Source organism: Hoplias malabaricus, chromosome 5 (assembly GCF_029633855.1).
Source record: "Hoplias malabaricus isolate fHopMal1 chromosome 5, fHopMal1.hap1, whole genome shotgun sequence".
Taxonomy (NCBI): domain Eukaryota; kingdom Metazoa; phylum Chordata; class Actinopteri; order Characiformes; family Erythrinidae; genus Hoplias; species Hoplias malabaricus.
The window spans coordinates 18111527-18118689 of NC_089804.1; the positions used below are offsets into that span (position 1 = coordinate 18111527).

Sequence of the window (7163 nt, forward strand, 5' to 3'; positions counted from 1 at the left end):
GATGTTCTTCAGTGGGCAATAATCTGAGCGGACCAATGGTGGACCAGCAGTGGCCTACCATCAGTGGGTTACCAACATTTTCAAACCATTTGACAGGTATATGCTTGCCGTCTTAAGAATACAAAACACACTGTAAAAAATGCTGTAGCGAGTTTGCTACTGTATTGTAATGTATTTTTGAATACAGTATTTTACTGTGTATTGTAATGTATCTTGGGTAACAGACTGGAAGCAGCAATGAAGCAGCTAGCTTTACAGTATTTCACTGTATTGTGAGCTGGGGAGGCTGAGGACTGCAAATGGCATCTAAAGGTGTGTAACTTATTTACACCATTTATTTATCACTTATTTTATTATTTTGAAAACGTAAATATAGCTTAGATTGTTCCAAAATTACATTCATGTTTTTGTTTCCCCCCCCTCCTTTAGGCAATGGTACAATTAATTTTTTTAACGTCAGTTGTAGGCCTCCTGTTTTTTTATTTTGTTACACCGCGAACCTGAAATGGACAAGCTTAAAAGATGATGATGATGATGATTTGCGTTAATATTGTTTTATGAATTTAAATTATTTTGTTGAGGGTGGGGCGTTTAGCGAGAACGGGGCTAACGGTTCCCTGGGGGTGGGGTGACGAGAACAGAGACGGAGAGAAAGAGACGAAAAGGAAGAGACAAAACGTATTCAGAGGCTGCAAGCGTTGTCGTACTTTAGGGATTTTGGAACAAAAGTAATGAGTAAATGTATGTTTTAATCATACAGCTCTAAACATTTCCAACCACATTGTCTTGGTACTGCTTTTTAGCAAGATAGATGGTGCTAGTTATGATAGCCGCGAACATTTAACCAGATAAGTCCTGTGGAATTTGCACACTTGTTTGCTCCCAAAAAATGTTAATGTTTTATTGTCGTTTTATTGTCAACTGGCGTCCCCCCACCCCCCTCAAATTAGTCCGTTGGAGGGGATTGGAGCCTGAGATATCACCAGTTTTGTGACGGCTTACAAGCAGGAGGCTGAGGGAAAGGTAGGAGAGAAGAGGTGGGAAGAAAACAAAGAGAGGGTTCTGCTCCATTGAAACAGGCTGCCGGTGAAAGGACGGGTCAGTCGTAGCATTATTTATTTATATTTAGCATAGTAGAGACCACCAGGTAGAGAAGGATAATTTAACTGTACAAACAATTGTAAACTCAAAGTCCAGTCTTGCGGGTACTATTCGAGTTTTAGTTAGCTAGCAGAGTAATGCTTCTTAAAGAAGAGAACGGAGGGAAATATAAACATAGAGATGGACAGGGATTCTGGTCATTGATATTGGTCAGTTTGGTCAAACTAGCTACGTTCATTATAACAGAGAATTGTAAACGTAGAACATGTAATTTTAGCTAGACAAACTCCATTCCAGATTATTAGCTAATATATATTTGGAGTGTCAGGTGTGAACGAGGTGCAAGATGGGGGGAGATTTTGCTGTGAAATAGATTTTACTTTGTGCTGTATTGAGAATTATAGGCTACTGTATTTTGCTGCAGAATTTTGAGCTCCATTCTACGGAGCCCCTAATGGGACTGGGGGAAAAATTTTTAAAAAGACTATTGATTTTGCATTCCCTCGCAAACACAATTGCGTTCCCTCGCAAATACATTGCGCTCCTTTGCAAATATTTTATGATATACAATTGTCTTTGTGGCTCAGTCAACACATCAGGACACTGCAGTTTCCAGTGAAATCCAGCCACTTGAAACAGATATTATATATGTATTTATTTATCTCTACTAACACACAGTTTTGTTGCCAGTGCGAATCGTTCATACATCTGTAAGGAACTGCCTAACATCAGAAGTTGTCAACAACAGGTTTATATATGTTATGTAGCATCCTGAAAGTGCTAGTCAGAACGCCGTAGTTCCACGTATTTCCATAGTAACAGGTGTATGAAACGTAGGCTGCTTCATGAAAGAAAGAAAGTGTGGACGGCTGTGTTTTTTTTATTGTTATTGACTGGGGTAGGGGTCAAGCTAAGAATCTTAACGAAAAACCTTTACCAAGCAAAGACTCCGGTCATTCAATAACAAGATGGAGGGTGTAAGGCGCAACACAAAGAGATCTCAGGGCACACTGCGGACTAATTTTTACAGAGACGTGGCTCAGCGCGCTGACTCCAGACACTGGGAATTGTTTTTTTTAATAAAGCTGCAGTAAAAACAGGATACCCTTTTCTGACTGACTTTTACACACATTACTCCAATACACTACCAATAGCTACACATTTATTTTGGTCTCCTTTCTCTCCCACTGATTGGAAACTGTGTTCATTGTCTGTATCTTTATACTGTTCACGTAACCTTTGTCCATGCGCTTGCACTTTAAATTCTCTCATCCTCTTTGCTAAGCAATTAACAACACAGCATCAAATGTTTCAGTTGGCGCTCCCCAATAACATATCCATGTTTTCTGCTGAGAAGAAATGCTATGTCTTTATATTTCAGTCCAAGATCAGAGTAAAATTCAATGAGCTGCTCCATAGTTCACCTGACACGCACAGCAAGCACAGTACTACGGAGCCCACAAAGTATTTGCGAGGTAACGCAATTGTGTTTGCGAAGGAATGCAAAACTATTTGCGAAGGAACGCAAAAGTCTTTTTTTTTTCCCCAGTCCCTTTAGGGGCTCCGTAACAAAGACAATTGTGTATCATTAAACATTTGCAAAGCAGTGCAATGTATTTGCGAGGGAATGCAATAATGTTTGCAAGGGAACACAAAATCACTAGTTTTTTTTTTATTATTTTTCCCCCAGTCCCTTTAGGGGCTCCATACCATTCCAAATCTGATTTGAGACTCCCATTTTTGTTATTTAGTTTATAGTCAGATTTTGAAGGGAAGAACCTATTTGCTAGCCAGGTATACAAAACTAGTAAATTAATTAGCTTGGCTAAGTGTTTGTGTGTGTACATTTTAATTGTTTATCAGAGTTTAAGAGTATTGCATTTAAGGTGTCTAAATACTAAATGTTGGCTACCAGTTCTGTGATCACAAATGTAGTGTGTTGGTTTTTGTAATACATATGACATCTTATTTCTCTGTACTATATGTTTTAAATGTGGAGAGTCTCGTTGTGCCATGACTTTCAGGAAGTTGGCTGCATTTAAGGCTCACATTTACAGGTATCATTAAAACAGCAAAACTGAAACTAGACCTAGGCTATATCATATAGGTTTTAATTTGACATGTCATTGAAAACTGCAGTGGTAAATGTTGAAGACTTAAAAGAATTTATATTCTCATCATTTAGGCAAGTGCCACAGCTGCTGATTTTGAAACCCTTAACCTGCTTGTGAGTCCTCAGATGTTTATTCTGGGTATGTATATATAATTGCAAGATACACCAGAATGACAAAAGTTTAAGAAATATTTTAATTAATTACAGTGGAATTTTTGACCAATGCAAGATGTTTGCTGACAGTGGAAGGACAAGTGACCTATGTTTGCTCAAGCCTCCATTAATTTCTGGAAAGGCAGCCCTATTCTCCTTGTACTAAAATTTCAATTTCCAATATCGACAGGAAATTTAACATATAATTGAGTTAATCCAGAAGTAAAAAATTGTATTCTTTGTATTTGTTTCTTTCTTTCTTTCTCTCTCTCTCTCTACTTGTTTACTTCCTTCTCTGAATTAAACTAGCCTCTATTTCATGTCATCTTACCTGTAATTAAAAGTATTAATATATATAAAAACCTTGAAATATGATAAATTTACTGATGCAGAAACCCTATGTATGAAAATGGATTACAAAATTCTAAAATTATCTGAAGGTAACTGCTTATTAAAATTTTGACCCGTTTCTGTTGGATAATTCTTTATGAAATTATTATGAAGAGCAGTTACTGTTTACTGTCGTTCATTCATCTGTTGCAACCATTTAATTCTAATTAGGGTCATTGTGGGAATTATTTGATGCAGCTGAAAATTGTGCTTTTGATATGTGAAATTTAAGGTCAAATACAGGATTACTATGAAATATTGAAATTATTGACAACTAGGGCTGGGAGATATGACCAAAAATTCATATCTCGATATGCCTAAAAGAAATGGAGATATATGATACAATATGACATTATGAAAGCCATAACAAAATACAATGTCAAAGTTTGTGTTTATTTTTAGCACCAAATAGGACATGCTGCATTATCTAACTGTAATTATTAATGTAATTCACCCTTTACCTCACTCATTTGCTCTGATTACTTGCAGAAAAATAAACAAGCACAAAAATAAGGAAATTTGTGTCTGGTAGATTATTTCTTTGTTGTAACAGTGCTTCTTGCCAATAAACCTTATACCATTACTGTTAATTTCTCTTTTAAATGATGCCACATTTGTAAGAAACATGCTTTTGTGAGATGAGCAGTGGAGCTGAGTATGTGGGTTGCGCCAGTGAAAAATTTGTCAAATACTCACTGCCAGTGCCAAACAGCTTATTTTGTGTGATGGTGTGATGCGGCATCCCCTTAACTTGAAAAATGAGGCTTATCATCATTGGAAGCAATCTCAATGCAGAAAAAGATATTGAGATGAAATTCTACAACCAGTGGCAATCCCATATCTCCACAGTGTGGGACCAAACTCTATCCTCCAAAATGACAACACTTGCCCCCACAGAGCGGTGTTTATCAGAGACTACCTCCAGAATTTGGTAGTGGAGAGGATGGAATGGACTGCCAGCTCCTGACCTCAACCCCAATGAACACTTGTGGGATCAGCTTGGGCGTGCTGTTCATGCCACAGTGACCAACACAACCACGTGTGTGACCAGCAGTGTGTAACCAGGATGGTGACCATCATGAAGAGAAAGTCCTGGGCTGTTTTGGCTGTTTATGGTTCTTCCACACGCTACTGAAGCTCCTATTTGTTAAAAGAATACATTGTTAAATTGCCAATATGTCTTGTTCCTTCAAACTTCAGTCACAGACAAACGCCAGTCACAACTTACCAAACGAGTCAATGGCAGAATAAGCTCTTTGGCATCAGCAGAGAGGATTGGGCTAATGTTTCATTGGCACAACCCACGTATTCATTTCTACTACTTATCCCACAAATGCATGTTCCTTATAAATGTGGCACCATTTCAAAAGGAAATTAACATGATTCCAACAATATAAGATTTATTGCCAAGAAGCATTGTTGATGAAGATATAAGATATATATTATATAAGATATAATCTACCAAACAAAAATATCCTTATTTTTGTGCTATGTTTAATTTTAAAAATTGTCTTGCCCATGATCTCATCTGATCTTCCCCTTACTATATCCTCTTGTGTACAAAATTGTGCCTTTATTTCCACATGCTATGTTACTAACTATGGAATTTTTATTTTTATAGATGCCTCATTGGTACAAATCCCCAGGGGTGGTCAACGTAAAGAGCAACCAAGAAGTCCTGAACCATGCATCCGCGTGTATCCTCTCTTTAAAGAAACTAATGGACTTTTGAAAGTTGAAATTTTATTTACAAACCGGATTCCAAAATTTGGGACACTAAACAATTGTGAATAAAAACTGAATGCAATGATGTGGAGATGGCAAATGTCAATATTTTATTCGTAATAGAACGTAGATGACAGATCAAAAGTTTAAATTGAATAAATGTAACATTTAAAAAAATATATATGTTGATTCAAAATTTCAGTGTCAACAAATCCCAAAAAAGCTGGGACAAGTAGCAATAAGTGGCTGGAAAAAGGAAATTGAGCTTGAAATTGAGGAAGACCCTGCATTTTTCAACAAGATAATGCCAGACCACATTCTGCAGCAATCACAACATCATAGCTACATAGGAGAAGGATCCGGGTACTGACCAGCCTCCAGTCCAGATCTTTCACCTATAGAGAACATTTGGTGCATCATAAAGAGGGAGGTGCGACAAAGAAGGCCCAAGACGATTGAACAGTTAGAGGCCTGAATTAGACATGAATGGGAGGGCATTCCTATTTCTAAACTTGAGAAACTGGTCTCCTCTGTCCCCAGACATCTTTTGAGTGTTGTAAGAAGAAGGGGGGATGCCACACAGTGGTAAAAAATGGCCTTGTCCCAACTTTTTGTTGATGCCATGAAATTTTGAAACAACATATTTTTCCCTTAAAATGATACATTCTCTCAGTTTAAACTTTTGATCTGTGATTTGGGTTCTATTCTGAATAAAATATTAGATGTTGGCACCTCCACATCATTGCATTCAGTTTTTATTCACAATTTGTTTAGTGTCCAAACTTTTTTGGAATCCGGTTTATATTTAAATGGTCATGTTCAACACAAAACTGACTCTAAGTCAGTAACATGTTGGGTTCACTGATGATATTTGAAATACCAAGTTTTAGTAATCCAGATTACATATTTTTTTATTACATTTTTCATGATGTTTTACGGTCACTATTTGTGTTGTCTGGTAAGATCAAAAGTCATGTGATATAACGTAATGTTTTACTTTAAAGATTTGGGCACCTTTCTTGTAATTCATCAAGGCAATAATGTAATTGGGTATTGGGAAGTATTTTTGGTTAGAAAAAAAAGCATATAAGGGGCAAAAATATAAAGTTCAAGTAAAAGTATAAATGATTTTAACATGTTATGGAGTACTTGAAATTTGTCCACATTTTGCATATATTCGGTTTTAATAAAGTATTACTGATTTTAATTCTAAATGTAGATTTGGACTTCTTTTGTTTATGTTATGGTTATAGTATTTTTAAAGTATTCATGCTTGGCAGACTTTTGATTTTTTTTTTTTTTTATTTAATAGTAACGCTATAATCTTAATACAAAATATTACGTGCTGGTATTGTCACATCCTGGCCCAATCCTGTTTATTTTCCCCTGCCATGTGGCTCTGTCTGTTGTTATTCCTATCTCCGCCCTCGTTCCACCCTAGCTCCACCTTTGTTCCGCCTCCTTGTCATTTTCCCTCGTTATGTGTCAGGTGTCTCTTGTTTGTTGATGTATATAAGTTCCGGTTTTGTCACTTCCTGTGATCGGTCATTTGTTATTGTCATTTGTATTGTTCGTTTCCTATCCCAGTCGTGCCGTCATTCCTAGTCATTTGTTGTTATTGTTGTTTTGTTTCTCTAGCTCGTTTCTCATTCTCGTTCTCGTTCGGTCTCTTGCCTGTTTC

At 36.8% G+C, this 7163-nt stretch overlaps 1 long non-coding RNA gene across 2 annotated transcripts; it reads left to right on the plus strand.

Annotated features, from left to right (window-relative positions):
* Positions 1-832: 832 nt before the first annotated feature.
* LOC136697999 (uncharacterized) lies at positions 833-6623 on the plus strand. Of its 2 annotated transcripts, none has more exons than XR_010802781.1 (3): positions 833-1098; positions 3287-3353; positions 5379-6623. It is a non-coding gene; the product is annotated as an uncharacterized lncRNA (long non-coding RNA). The 2 variants fall into 2 exon arrangements; XR_010802780.1 differs by lacking the exon at positions 833-1098 and adding an exon at positions 2869-3158.
* The last annotated feature ends 540 nt before the right edge of the window (positions 6624-7163 follow it).